This window comes from Phaethon lepturus, unplaced genomic scaffold (assembly GCF_000687285.1).
Source record: "Phaethon lepturus isolate BGI_N335 unplaced genomic scaffold, ASM68728v1 scaffold838, whole genome shotgun sequence".
Taxonomy (NCBI): domain Eukaryota; kingdom Metazoa; phylum Chordata; class Aves; order Phaethontiformes; family Phaethontidae; genus Phaethon; species Phaethon lepturus.
This window is the reverse complement of record NW_010556777.1, coordinates 238747-254659: the sequence shown is the minus strand read 5'-3', so window position 1 is coordinate 254659 and position 15913 is coordinate 238747. Positions and strand designations below refer to the sequence as shown.

The following is a 15913-nucleotide window of genomic DNA, read 5'->3' as shown; positions in this document are numbered from 1 at the left end:
TTCCTTAGAGAAAAAGCCTTTTTAAGTACTTACTATACATGCATTTGTATGTACTTCTCAGACTTCATACTGTATCACCTACTTGCTACCCTCTGTGAATGCCAAAAAGAATGTAACTCCAAAGACTGCTTTTCAAAATCTTTCAGTGTAATGTCTGCCAGTTTTAAGAGAATGAAAAAATCTGTCTTTAAATAAATCTTGTCAGCCTGCCAAATAGACTATTTTTTTTTCCATGTTTGTGGTATTTCTTCATTACTAACCTGTAGCTGTTTGCTTACTAAAATTTTAGACTTAATTTTCTGTTCTTTTCTTCCTGTCCTCTCTCCACCCTGGAGGAATTCATCATTGGGGATTTTTTGTTTGTTTGTTTGCATACAGAAAAGAGAAAAGCTCCAAATGTTCATCAGGTAACAGCCTTTGAGTGAGGTACTTATGATATTAGACTAGTCTCAACAGACTTTGTCCTCATGCAGGCAAGTAATTTATTTTCATTTATCTCCTGCCTGAGAGGTTATTCCACTGCTTAATCTACACAGGCAGGTTCATTCCCATCTCTCCAGTCCTGATAAAACTGTTAGTGACATTCCTAATCAATATAAAAGAATTCTGATTGACTTCTACTCACTTAGATGCAAAAACTATTTTTTTTTCCATAAACCCAAGTATTATCTATGTAGCAACTGGAGTCAGAAAACTTCTTTCTGGAGTATTCATCAAACTCACCCACATATCAGCCATTACTGAGCTTTGGTGCAAACTTACAGAAAGCTGGCAGTATCCTGTTCGCTCTTGTATCATTGTGTGGCATCATCAAATCCCAACACCTTGTTTTCCACTTACTGATAGATAGTTTAGTTGACAAGCACAAATCTTGTCTGCAATGCAAAAATGTTTTGTGCTTGCCAGCTGTATTAATTATGATGACTAAAGGGAAATAGTAAGAACAATAATTTCAACAATTCTTTTAATAAAGCTTGTCCATGTCAACAGTGACCATCAATGAGACAAACAAATTCCTAGCAAATGGTACAGACTTTGCTTGTGTTTTATAAATTTTCTCCCAATTTTTCAACAAATATTTGAGAAAGACAATATTTGAAAGGGTAGACATTACTGGTCCTCAACCAACTTCATAAAATAATTAACACTTAAAAGGGAATTTTGCCTGACTTCCACGATTACAGCAGGAATTTTAATTCATCCCAACAGCTTAACCCCACTACCACTGAATGCAGTTTGCAAAATTGTACAGGTAAGGCCATGTGGGCTTGGGGGGGGAGGGCAAGGGGAAGAGGGGTGGGTGTCTTCCTCTGAAGAAGAAAGATATATGAAGAAACTCTTGTGACTGGAAGGAAAAAAACAAACAAACAAACACAAACTTATACATCTCTCTGTATCAGTGAAGAAAACCAGTCCATTAAATATATAAAGTGTCAAAGGAGAAAGATAATGGTTTTAATAATTTCTCAGCCTTCCTCACTGTTCCCAAGAGAATTTTTCTAGACCAAGTAGAATAAATGCAGATATATTGGAACCATTCTTGTTAATATATTAAGTCCAGTTGCCATTCTCTCAACTTTATAGATATGTAGATATACTGACTCCTAAAAAGTTTTCTTGAAACTGAGCTTCATGAACTGGGAGGGGGAGGGAGTAAATATATCCAATGCTCTTTGGGACCAGAATACCTTAATTTGACATTCGATATAAGCACCAGAAACAATATAGTTTAAGCAATCTTCCTTCACAACTCGCTGGCTCCATAATAGTTACAGGGTAGGTCTAGCATTTAAGAGTTAGGAGGGGGGCTCAGCCAACTTAAACATTGTAATTTTCTTTAAATATACTATAACTGCATTTAAATACCCATTACAAATTTTGTGAGGGAACGTGTCTCTGTGGTGAAAGAACCTGCTGACCAGCCTGCTGCCAAGTTTCTTCATATTGCCATCCCATAGCATGACTTCTCCCCCTCCGAAAATACTGGAAGATTATTGTTTTAACTGGGTACTGAAGAGCCATGACAGTGCTGTGTTGGCAGAGAAAATCATGGTTCTTGTGCCAGCTCCCAGAACAGCATGCTTATTAGCCATGGTTTCGTAAATTCTCTCACATCCAATATATGAACAACTTGAGAAGAAATTCCCAGATTTCTCATTGCAAGCATGTACTATAAGCTGCGCTTTAAAGTGCTACCACTTAATACATAGACAAAAAAGCATTGCCTCCTCATGGGTGATAAAAAAGATACAGGTTCTTGCAAAAGCAATGCGCCCAATGTCATACATTAAACTCTCTGAGATTCAGTTCTGCCTATATTTCTACTTACCAAGATCTAAAATCTTGGAGAAATTGAGTACACAAAAAATAGACTCTAAGAATATTTAATCTTCATTTTTTTGCAGTTACATGAAGGCAAGGAATATTATCTTTTACTGATTAACTAGCAGGTACAATTAACATACCTCTTAACAACTGAACTGGAAACTGGGGTGGTTTTATCAACAACTGCCTACAGAGAAATGCACACCAAGTTAGAGGACACTGTAACTATCCTGTATTTTCCAATATAACTCCCATTGTATTTGCCATTTCCCTATCATACCTGCATCACTGGAATTTTTCACCTGCTGTTGCCAAAAGGGGATCTTTTGGAAGTTATCAGTCACATGGCCACAGATGTGCCCAGCTGGCACAGTTTCTTCACAGTCAAGTTGCCTATGACCTCTACTTGTAAACTGCTCAAGCAAGTACTATAATAAAAAAAAAAATTAAATATTGAGTAAGCCAAAGGTTACAGCCTGGGTTAGAAAATTCTCCAGTCCCAGTGGCTTAGCAGGAGACACTAGTCTGACCATTGGTCAGGACTCACCGATCATAGCTTGCTGTCTTTAATGGGCTTACCTTCTGAGCAAGACCCTTAAGCTCATATGGACCAATGAAAATTGCTTTTTTTTTCTTTGCACATCCAAAATATTACTATGAATGTCAAATTCTATTCTCATCTAAAGCAATTAATATATCTATTTCTTTATGCTGATTTTCAGTTAGGTATGAAGAGGATCAGTTTTGCCAACTCAAGGAAAAGGAAAGCAAAAGCAGAGCAAAAGCACCACCAGGGGATGCCCTTAACAATCAAAGGGTGATCCTCTTTAGTCTGTTTTCAAAATTCTGATTACAAAACTGGCACTCAGACCCTTGTCCATGTAAGTCATGCATAGTATCTTCTTCTACTGTGTTCATCTGGTCTTGCAACACTCCACTGTTGGCAGAAGTAGATGAAAAAAGCAAGGAAAAGAATGAACCAAATCTACTACCAAATACTAGTTCAATTTTGTGGGAAGATGACTAGTGATATCAGTTCATCGTTTGATGGTCGCTTCTGCCTTTGCCAGTGATAACCCTAATTGTTCTCTTAGCAAACTCCAATTTCCCTTTCCCTTCTGCACAAAGAAAGAGGAAACTGAGCAAGTTGCTATCAGGAAATACAAAATCTGAGAACAGACGCTTCTGTTGGTGGCAGGTGAGGCCTGCAACCCCCAGTTACCAGCTGGAGCCACAACTGCAATCTCCCAAGAAAATCAGCCAGAAATTCCTGTGCTAACAGCAGCTGTTCAAGAGATTGTGAGCAGCTGCCAAAAGGTGACAGAAAGTCATGGGAGTCCCAAATATTTCGGGAGATCTGGCAAGTAAGACAATAATCGTTGTATGTTAAGCCAGAGCTCCTGATCCAAAAAAAAGGTGTGGCATATTGCCCAAAATGAATAAGCTTAGTGATCTTAATTTATTTTCCATGGCTCAAATGATCACATCATTGAGAGAAATGGTGAAGAGACATTTTATTCCTTTCTTCAAGTTTTTTCCTTCCCCTTTCTGCTTGTCTGTCTCCCTGTTCTGTACACCCATACTTTTTTTGGCTCTACTTGTGGGTTTGGCAGAGAAGAGATTACTTTTTATTTTTTGATGTAGCACAGAGAGATTCTAAAGGTTAAGATGCACAGGCCTCAGACTTGCCACTAACAATAACAACAACAATCTTAAAATCCATTAAATACATTTTGTAATCTCACCAACTGTTGCTGGAATGACCAATGTGCTGCATGGACACTGAAAATGTACTGTCTTTTATACCAGAGATTGTTTTTCCAAGCACCACTAGAAAAAATTAGCTTTCAGTACTGCTGCTGTATCACTCATCTTAAAACAAAATTATACTTCCTACGTTTGTCATTCAAAAACTTTTCTTATACACAGGTGTATTTCACATACACAGAATAAAAATTTAAACTATGAAGAATTATCTGAGCTCTAATATTCAAACAAGATTGAAGTTTTGCTATAGCACAGGTTAAACCAGCAGGGATAATGCACTTAAGGTTGCCTAGTACTAACAAAAAAACCCACAAAACTGTGGATATGAAACCCTAAAACAGAGCACTGATTTTGTAGGCAAGGCAAATGACTAAAAAGCAAATTAACTGGCAATTTAAGCAATATATTGGCTTCTCCTCTCCTCAGATCACTCTGCCTGTGTCTCTTTCCTCCAGCTGTAAAATCAGGTTTATAGGTTTGGGGTGGTTTGGTTGGGGTTTGTTCCTTCCATTTGTTATTCATCTTACCCTACGCTCATATCATATTCTGTATTTTACCTTGCATTTGCTCAAAAGCCAATCAATTAGAACCTTAATCTTGCAGATTTACAGGGTCTACAGCAACATAAATACAACAGAACAGGAAAACTATCAGTCTTCTCCCTGGATGCCCCAGAAAACTTTGGGATTACATGAAAACCCTGCTATATTTTGATGTATGAGCCCACAATTTCCTGAGTTCACAATCTCAGCTTTTCCAATATAGATGTTTATCTTGGTGTTGAAGCATATTGTAGCTGACTACAGTTTATTTGCACAATTAATGTATCTGCACTACATCTTGGTGAAAATCTGAATTATTACATATTAGCAGGTATTCTACTTGCATGAAATGACATTATTATGACATAGAATAGTACAATTATGCAATAATGTGGTAAAAAAAAAAAATCACTGGGGAGATTTGTTAGGATAAACCAAACAATATTCTGTGCCTGGCTGGTAGCCCACATAAACAGCCCACTGCCAAGGAAACAACATTTTTACCTACAATTTAAAGGTATGCTTAAAGGAAGAACTAGGAGAGCAAACTAGAGAGAAAGACAGACTATAAAGTTTAATAAAATGTTTGGATAAACTATTTCAAAGGAGGTAATTAATTATTTTAATTTAATATCTACCGGACTTCCGAATATTCTCAAAATTCATTTTTAATGGCTTTCAGCAACCAAGGCTCCACAAATTCCCTAGAAAATTTCAAGCAGAGCGCTCTGGTGCCTCTTTGCATGTTCATCTTTAAACTCATCACCAGATTCAGAAATAGAAGGCTTTTTTCTTTTTTTTGCCCCTCTCTCTCAGCTAAGACGACTGGGAACTGTTGCCAAGCTCTCTGCTTATTTCCTGGGATTGGCTGGGAATTTAATCTTATTTTTACTTTAGTTAGTTCAATTATCATTGAAAAGTGTCTAAACATTGAAAACACAGGTTTCCATCACCGCCACGTCGCACAGAAGTAGATGAATGGCTGGCCTTAATACCGTTCTGTGAAACACCAGGGCCCCGAGGGCACCAGCAGGCCCTCACGGCTTGGGCCAGCCTCACGGCACGCCCTGCCCGGCACCCCAAGAGCCCCGGCCTGTGCAGGCCGTTGGGGAACAGCAGGGGCGACTGCTCCCTGGGGGCAGCCAGTGGCCCAGGGCGGCCATGACACACCCTCACCCACAGCGGGGCCCCTCCTGCAGGGTAGCAGGGTGCTGCCAGGAATGGGTCCCCCCAGGGGTCCTGACCCTCAGGGGAAAGGCCAGGCAGGGAGGAGGTCTGGGTGGACCCAGGAAATCCCAGCCTGGCCGGGGCTGAGCGTAAGCGCCTCCCGGGCCGCGTGCCACAGGAGGCCTCTGGGCAGCCTGTCAGGGCCACTAAGGCCTGTTGACGCCAGAATGAAATTTCTTCTAGGCCAAAACCTAGCAAGTGCGTATTTACCCCTGTGGAAAATTTTAAGGGCTGAGATGCAAAGGAATTTTGTTGATGGAAATATTATCACAGGCTTATATAGAGGAGGTTGGCCAGGAACTGTGAGATTATAAAGTGTTGCTTTTACTTTTAAGTAAAAGCTGCAAAGTATTATTTGTGAAATTGCTTTCTGAATCAGTGTTCCCCAGTAAGTGCTTGCAAAATTGACTTCCGCACTAAAAACTAATTTACAGGGCTTTAAGCGGTGGAAAAAAAAAAGACAACAAAAATACAATCGTATAGCTGTTATGTTAAGGAAATAAATGAGATGGAGCAAACATAAAATGAGCATTTATCTGCGTTATTTTGGTTTGTAATCACTACCTAGTGTTATTTTCCATTAAAGGAAAAAAGTAATTACAAAAATGTGTATCATTAAGAAAATGCCATTCCTACAATACACCCTATGCGTTCTGAAGGCACTGGCAAACATACGGCTGTAGTTTGATCGCACATAAAAATGAATAAAGCAGTGTAATTTTCCTACGGTTTAGATACAAGTGCATTTTTACACAAATATTAGCAAAGGTTATTCTAATATTAAAAGACAACAATAATGTGAAAGAAAAGAAAATCGAGGTAAAGTGCTAAATGGTGCTTTGATAACAGAGAAAGCAACATGAATATGTGTAGGAATAAAATATTCTGAACTGAGTTTACAAAGTCCTGGAATGACTACTCTGCTGCAGAAATTACATCATGGTTTTCCTGGTAAAACAGTGACAAAAGGTCATAGCTCTACTGTTTGCTACACAGAAAAGAATGATATTTCGTAACAATACTGGCTCTACAGATTTGAATAATAGAGCTAAACTTAAGAAAATTAAAATTTAACACCAATATTAACATTGATGCAGAAGGACATAAAGATTTTTAGCTTTTTTTTTTTTTTTAACATCTTAATTTGTGAATCTTGGCAGAATCTTACCTAGGTTTAACCTCTAAATGGCAAGCATTGAAATGAAACCTACAGAAACCAACTCTTCACCTGTACGTTTCCCGAAACACGGCTTTTAGCCCTCCAAGCAGTCTGACCTTTAACTACCAATTTCTAGGAGCTTACTCGTACTTTTAGAGTCAAACACATCATTATCAACATGTGTCAATAGAAATCAATTATAAAAAGATTAACCAACGGTTGGGGCATCTTTCCTTTCCTGTCAACTTTCTTCTTTATTAACATTTTACGCACTAGGATTGCCTGAAAGCTTAGAGAGTGATGTACCATCACAGTGACAGCATACTGAAGCGCTGCAATAACCGAGTTCTCTCAATAACAACATTCTCTGCACCAGCCAGTGAGCTACTGGAAGCCTGAGAGGTGCCCTGAGAACGAAAGGACACACGTCACCATTATTACAGTAGACAGCTTTGCTGTAAGTCCATAAAGGTTTGAAGTTCTCGCTTTAAAACATCTGCCCTTAATTCAGTGGTCAAAAATCTTTCATCTCTCTACCCACAAACTCTTCAGTCAGCCTTGTCAAGTTACCTATATTTTGACACCCTATAGAGTCTAACAGAGATTTCCAAGCCTGCCGTGTAATACAATCCGAGCTGCTGGCAGCCACAATTGCCTTCACATGTCATGTCTTTCTGATCTCTGCTGTTAACAATACTTTAAGTGTCAACAGATGTCATCATGTGTAATGTGTCAAACTCGAACACGTGTGCTACAATTGAGACACCTCCTTCCAAGATATATAGCACATACATTATGCAGGCAGGTCCATTATAGCCATTCTGACACTTTAAGTGCACTAGCTGCTTTGGAAGTTTGCTTCAGTGTTCACTTTTAAAGTGAACCGATTCAGCTTGCTTTTGGCAAGGGATTTGGTTGGGAAAAAAATAGAAAAAGAGGGAATAAAAAAAGCCCCTAAAAGACCACTGACAGTTCCTTCCTGCACGCCCATAGATATATCACAGTTCTTTGGCAGCTGGAGATGGTGACCTCTTATATCACATGCTAGACTCTGGCGGTTTAACCATAGTGTTAACGTTAAACCACCAAAGCTCACAGCAAACTATGAAATCCACTGTGTGTTACACTATAGCACTTGCACACATATAAGAAAACGTTCCAGTATGATTTCAAGACCACAGACGTTGAACTTCAAGAGACAGTGAGTGTTTGCAAATTAGAAACATCTGTGTGCCCTACCCTTATATCTATCAAATGCATGGAAATTCTGCTTCATTTAAACAAATCTGTTAATCTAATGCTGTTATGAATGGAACCGATAACTTCCAATCTATTTAATAATATTCTGAATATACTTAGTACGAAATTTGCATATATGCCAGACAACGAGTGATCAACACAACGTTAACATAAGTGATCACACTGGCCCTCAAGTCAGCAACCTAATCCATTGAACCCATCAAAAACTATGAGGTCTTCGCCAGTATTGTTTTTAAATGCACACAGCTATTTGTACATATCATCAGCTGCATTCAAATCACTTAATATGATCAGCCCTTCTTCCTTTTCTTTTCAGAAACTAACAATTCTCTGAAAACATTCTATTCACATTAAAAAAAAGGTATTCCCACCAGAGCAAAATTATTCACTCTTCCCCTAGTTTAGAATGATGCCAACAATCACAATCCAATCTCCAACACAATAAAAAGATTAAATTCCTGGAGGTTACATCAGCCAAAAGGAACAGTACACAAATAAACGCTAGTCTACAGTGTGGTACCCAATCAATTACTTGCCAGTTCTCTGATGTAATTTGTCAAGGGTTGTCTAACAAACAGTTTTGAGAAACTGAAGAATGGTGTTTAGTTTAAAATGGTAACCTTTTGACAAGTACTTATATGAGTAAATAGTTTTCACTCTTGACATGACTGATCAACATTATTATGAATTATTGAACAATAGATGTTGATCTTATTTTAAATAATATACACTACATACAGAGGATGGCACTGAGCTACACTCAAATAAGAGGACCTAAGGAAACAATTACCATGTTAAACAGTGATTCATTAACCTGCAGTTTAAGGGATTCATGTTTCCATCAGTGCTGCTTAAAGCAGTGAAGCAAGAAAGAAAAATAAGAAAATACAGATTTTTTATTTTTTAATTATTATTTATTTTTTATTTTTTACAACTCTACAGTGCAATTAACCTGTTAAGGTACTTCAAGGGATAAAACATACTCTTTGCTGAAAAGAATTATTACAAATTAACATTAAAAAAAAAAAAAGTCAGAATACACATATGGAGGGCCACTGTGAATGAAAAATAATGAAAGAACATGCACCTGACCGAACATAAAGGAGATCAGCATTTGGCCAAATACTGTTAACATTTTGAGGCCATTTGGGTGATCTCTTTACCAGTGTTTCTAAGGAAAATAAACCCAGTAAATTTCAGCAGTCCCTTCAGCAGTGTCATAAATAAAATAAATGACTGGCTAAGTTATTATGATGCTTGTATCTTACACTAGAGAGTCCCTTAAGGTATCAATATCAACAGGTGGATCTGTCTATATGCACTGGAATGCATAATGTACTTCTGTTATATTCATTCAGGCACATTTCATAAGCAGCAGACAGGCCGAAGTATTTTCGGTGACTAAAACTATTACACAATAACTGGACAGATAAATATGTAAGTATAATTCAAACTCTCTTTCAAGGGTTAAATAGAGAAAATTGAAACATTTAGACAAAGTCCTATAAAAATGGGCGTTACTTGCCAAATGTGTATGTGAATTCTTATGTCATGCATCCATAAAATTAATGCCATAGAAAAACTTCTGAAAAAGGAACATTTGGCTCAGAGTCAGACAGCTACTATCTCAGAACAAGAAAGAGGCATTATAAGTAGAAGAACACTTGAAAATATACAGTCTGTAAAATAACAGTAAAAAGAAAAAGAGCTCCCATAATTACTGTAGCCAGCAAACAGATCTGCAGTACCATGTTCTCAGTATGAATCTGTTAATTAAATATATATGTAATTCCCTATGCTGACAGCTGCTATCAAAATTCTTGTAAAAAGCACCTAAGTATAGCAGATTTGATTTTCAAATATACTGTTACGTTGCTTATATTAGGGAGAGATAAAAAGTATTGCTGTCAACTTTAAGGTCTTCAGAGCTCTGAAGAATTTAGTTTCTATTCTTGCTACACATGATTTCACTTAAATTGTAACTGCCAAAGTGATTACATGTTTTTACTGAATTGCTTTAAAGTGGAAATCATTAAACAAAACATTTCACACAAATGTTCCCATCCTTTTTGCAAGTGACCACACAAAGCTTTTGTGAATAACCAGGTTTTGATACTCTGAAATGGTAAATATTCAATACAGAATGAGGTTTACAGAACTAATTTGATTACTAATGCATATACATATTCTAGTCACCAATTCATTTATCTTTCAACTGCTTCATACATTTCTTTGCAAAGCTCCAGACAGCTTCAAATTAAACTCGATTGGGAGAAATATGACTTTCCTTCAGGTGAGAAGTGGTTGGGAACTGTAGGAAATGCTGGGAAAACCATCAGAAACATCAGAGCATAAGATTAGGGAAGTGGTCTGGGAAAGACAGTTTGGGAATGGAAATTCCATATTGGAAAGCACTGGGAGGTGCTGGTCATTTTGGGCCATTTGGCATCTAACCTTGGACGCTACAGACTGCTTCTCTTACTATGTACTCTGATCTGAGCGCAAGGACAAGGATTTTATCAGATTCCTCCACTTTTTTTTTTTCATTTTTCTTTCCTTTTTCCTTTTAGAAAAGATGCAGCCCTAGATAACAGGATACAACTGGAAAGATGACAAATCCAGAAGAAAACCAGCACATTTCTGTTAAAGCCTTTTTTTCCTCACTCACATCTTTCATAGTTCTAATGAAGAAAGTGAACATTATGTATTGCTTAGTATGGTTTTTTGAAGGCCTATCACGTTAAACAGAGAGAGAGAAAGGCAAAAAAGTAGTAAGAAAAAGGTCAAATTTATTGAAATGTGAGATCACGACTTAATAATTTGAACTGGCAAAAACCTGCAAATCCTTGCGGCAGTCTAACAGCTTAGGAAAAAAAATACCAGAAGCTTCAATTGTGTTTTGATATAAAGCCTCAAAGGAAATCAAAGGTTCAGTACTGTCAGTCTCAGGTAAGACCGGAACAAAATCAGCTTTTTTAATAACTCTCCATTCTCTTCACAAACTGTCAGTTAATTCTTTTCCTACATCATGTTTTAAAATAACCTTCTACTTCTAACCTTCTACTTAATGCAGACTACCAACTAAGGAAGCTATCAAGTACTTCTGCAAATTTTGCACAAAGATCTTGTGGGGAAAAAAAAAGGAATCAAACAATTAAATTATTCAGCAAAACAATTTATGACAAGCAGCTTTAGGCATTCTAGTCTATAGTATACCTCCTATACAGGTTAAATTTCCCAATAATGAGAGAAATCTCTGCATTTTGGAAGGTTTTGAATCCTATTATGTATCATCTGGGAAAAAAAAAAAAATCAGAGTCCATTTTAAACATGGAACAAAACATTCCTCAAATACCTACAGATCCTTAGGGTCTGAACACGCTTAACTTATAAAGACTGCACATCAGACTTTTCCCCCTCCTTTTGACATCTTCCTAGCACAATCACTTTTCTTGGGGTTGCCACTGATCCTATCCTGTCTAATGTCAAGTTCCAACAGTTTGGCTAGAGTACTCCAATAATTAAAGATGAGCTGTAATCACAATTCTGGATCTGCATAGCCCAAATCCCTGAAGCATATATATTGAGTTCTATGAAGATGACAAGTCAATTATTATTACACTTCTATAAACATGTATTTAGCATTTCTATAGAAGTAGCACACTGTGGTACACTAAGTAGCCCCAACGGACATGGGGCTCTGAGTAGCAAAAAAAAATTCCCATCGCTCACTTATCAAAGCTTACATAAACACTGTAGGTCTCGCTAGATTTTTTTGTCTTCTGATGCTACTTAATAACGTAGATGAGTTTTGTGTGGTTTTGCTATACTGTAAACTCAGTTTAATAAAGATAAGGATAACACTGAAGACAATAATACAAAATGGTTTTCATTTAAAAAAATTACCATCTTTATCTCTGTTTGAAGTCACTTGGGTTAGGAAAATAAACAGCATGGATGTTGGCTTTATGCAGAGGTCAATTTCGGAAAGAACTAAAAAAGTTGGTTTACATCCTTAATCAGTGTAACTAGGAAAATACTTGAAAAAAGTTTTCTAAACCCCTGCTAAGGTAAGCTATAGCTATAACTTCTTGAAAAGCTCTTCTCTCTATTCATAGAGTTTAGGAAAAGTACTTGGTAGCTAGATTGAGCCAAGCCCTCTGACACTTTAATGTGTAGAATAGATACAGCACAACCGTAACATCAACAGTGTCTACGACACTCTCTAGAGAATTGTGATGACTGTAACAAATACTAAAATTGTAGCACAGAAAATATTCTTTAGGAAAAAGCATACAGAAACATATCTCATGAATTCATTTTATATACTAGTGTGCCAAATAAGACTGACTTCCTCCCCAGTCATAATAATGAGTTTCACGTTGTAGGTTGCCCTCTTTGTTAATATATAAAACTCAAATACTAGTGGAAAGACTGAGAGCTAGTGGGAAGGGGATGTTCTGGCCTACTTGCGAAGATGTAAAAGGATCCCCTTCTCACATTACTGGTAATACCTAAATTAACATGCAATATAAAATCAACAACAGATCACCACTTACTCTTCTTAAACCGTGTTTAATTAATAGTAATATATTAAATATAGAATTATTATATTAATATTTATATATATGCATCCCCTTTTGAAACCACTTTTCTTCTCTGACTTTCTGTTTAAATTGCAGTTCTATGTATTTATCTAAATACAGCGGCCTGTATTTCTCCTTTTCCTTTCTTTGTTTCTGTTGGCCACCGATAGCCATATGTACATCTCACACAAAACGTGTCAGGGCTTATCTTGTTCCTGTTGCATCTACCATACAATCTCTCCACCCAGCCTTCGCCTCTCCTTGTAATGCCTTTTCAAACACATGGATTTAAAGAATTTATTTCTGTCTCTAATGTGTTTCTACATTAATTCTTTTGAACTGACTCTGAATTTATGTTAGAGAACCCCTTGTGAGTTACATCACGATTCCTTCCTCATGTTGGATGGGATCTATTTCAGACTCCACAACTTCAGGTGGTCTCCCTGTGTGTTAACAGATGTCAGTCTCCTGTATTAGATTAAGGTCCACATACAGCATATTCCATTCTATCAGCATTTGATGTAAAAACCTGTACCAGTTGCTGAGTGGGGGTTGGAAAAGATCTGGCAGCTGGCACGAGTGGGAGTAAGCAGCCTAAGGACAGTGTGCAAAATGCAGCAAGGAATGACACTTCCATTTTTATCAGAAACTGAGCCTGGGCTTGCTAAAGCATCTGATCTGCTGCTTAAAATGATACTTCTGACCTGCAAGTCTTTCTTACCACTGCTTCCAGCACGGATGTGAATTGAAACTCAGTACAAATGGGGCTCATTAACATCTGGAAAAGGAGGGCAAGTTATCACCCTGAAGAGTCTTATTGTTCCTCTCCTTTTTGATTGAGGCCTGAATCTGATTTAGAGCTGAGAGGCTCTGTGAATCTTCTTTGCTTTACTTGTGTTCAGTGGTTATCTACAGAATGCATAAGATTTTAAACATATACACATGTATGCATACACACATCAAGAGAAAAAGAGAATATGAGAGAATATCTCTATGTATTACATGCTGGAAACCTTAGTTTAATATAAATCCCCAATGAAAAAATAATATAAACATTAATATATATATAAATATATATTTTGTATTTTAGACAATAATACTTTAGGTAGCATAACATACATATTGATATTGATGACCTATTAAATGAACTTGCTGTAGGGGAAAAAATTGCTACTAAGCAAAGATCTGTTTATGCAGTATATAGTGTCTGAGCCTTTAAGGTGCTAATAATCTTCAATTCCTATTATCTGAATAAAAACAGAACCATAAGATATTCCTTTTGTATTATTTGAGGGAGGATTTGCAGGGAAAACGCTTGTGCTGTGTCTATGATTAATATAGATAACTATATAAGGGAATAATATTTTAGATTAAGGTCCTTTTTCTAATAATAATATTTTGTAATTCAAAACATAAACACTGCAGATGTTAAAATTATTTGCCTATTACTATAAGGCCCTCCTGGTGCCCTTTCGTTTTACTTTAGAGAGATTAACTAGAGATCCTTTTAAAAACATTAAGAAACAAATACATTCGTGAAACAACTAAACAATTGAGTGCAGATCTTCTTTTTGTACACATGGATCTTATATGAACCATTTACATCTATGTTTGTCATCCTCTCATTTTCTTCTATATGTAGCAGTCTTCTTACCTGTTAAAATACACATTTCAGGACAGACCTGTTTTGATTTCATATTGAAAGTAATCTCTTAGTATGAAAATGTGCGCTCATAGCCCCAAAGGCCAATCGTTCCTGGGCTGTCCCCAAAGCAGCGTGGCCAGCAGGTCGAGGGAGGGGATTCTGCCCCTCTGCTCTGCTCTGGTGAGACCCCCCTGCAGTGCTGCGTCCAGCTCTGGAGCCCTCAGCACAGGAGAGACATGGACCTGTTGGAGAGGTTGGAGGTCCAACAGAGGAGGCCATAAAAATGATCAGAGGGATGGAACACTCCTCCTCTGAGGACAGGCTGAGAGAGTTGGCGTTCAGCCTGGAGAAGAGAAGGCTCTGGGGAGACCTTACTGCAGCCTGCCAGTGCTGAAAGGGGGCCTGCAGGAAAGATGGGGACAGGCTTTTTAGCAGGGCCTGTTGCGATAGGACAAGGACAAGGCATCTCCCCATCTCTGGGGAGAAACTAAAAAAGGGTAGATTTAGACTAGACCTAAGGAAGAAATTTCTTATAATGAGGGTGGTGAAACCCTAGCACAGGTTCCCCAGAGAGGTGGTAGATGCTGCATCCCTGGAAACATTCAAGGTCAGGTTGGATGGGGCTCTGAGCAACCTGCTCTAGTTGAAGATGTCCCTGCTCACTGCAGGGGTTGGACTAGATGGCCTTTAAGGGTCCCTTCCAACCCAAGGATTCTATGATTCTATGATCAAGGGTGCCCCATCTAAAATAGTTCTATTTCCATCACTGTTAGAAGAAAAAGTGGTAATGACAGCAGGTAATCTACAACATGACCACTGGGGGTCATTCATTTTACACAAATATTCCTGTATAGTGAAGTATTTACTGGTTTTATTGAGTTGGAATAATATTTTTAATAGAATTAATTACTTCTAAAGAGAAGACGACTCAGATTAATATCCTGAGATATTAACCACCTGTGTTCTCTAATTTTAAATGCTAGGTGGGAAAAAGGAATACTACATCATTCAAAGAGCTAGCCAGAGTAACACAAAGACCCTGAAAAAACAGGCACGTGATTTAAAATCTATGTAGAAACCCCCCAAAACACACATCTTTTCCAAAATTTTTTTATGTTTTGAAGGGAACAAACCGGAAATTGTAACTGCTCTGACACGGATTATGAAAAATGAAACACTGTGAACCCCGATTTATCTTGTGTGATTCACTTGTGCTTTTATCAAGTTGCCTGCAGTCTTTGTAAGCACTACGTAGAAGACTCCATGAAAACAGAGCTGAATACTAACCCAGAGAAAAACAAGTGTTGGATTCATGAAATGGTTTGTGCTAAATAAAACCCAGTATAGTCCTTAGAAGCATAAATCCTATATACTTGTTTGCCAGTTAACTGAAAATGACTTA

The 15913-nt window shown here is 37.5% G+C and overlaps 1 protein-coding gene across 1 annotated transcript in view; it reads right to left on the bottom strand.

Annotated features, from left to right (window-relative positions):
* LOC104625029 (calcium-activated potassium channel subunit alpha-1-like) overlaps positions 1 to 15913 on the bottom strand; it is a gene marked incomplete at its 3' end in the record, with an annotated part of 300418 nt that overhangs the window by 87021 nt on the left and 197484 nt on the right. The window lies entirely within an intron of this gene.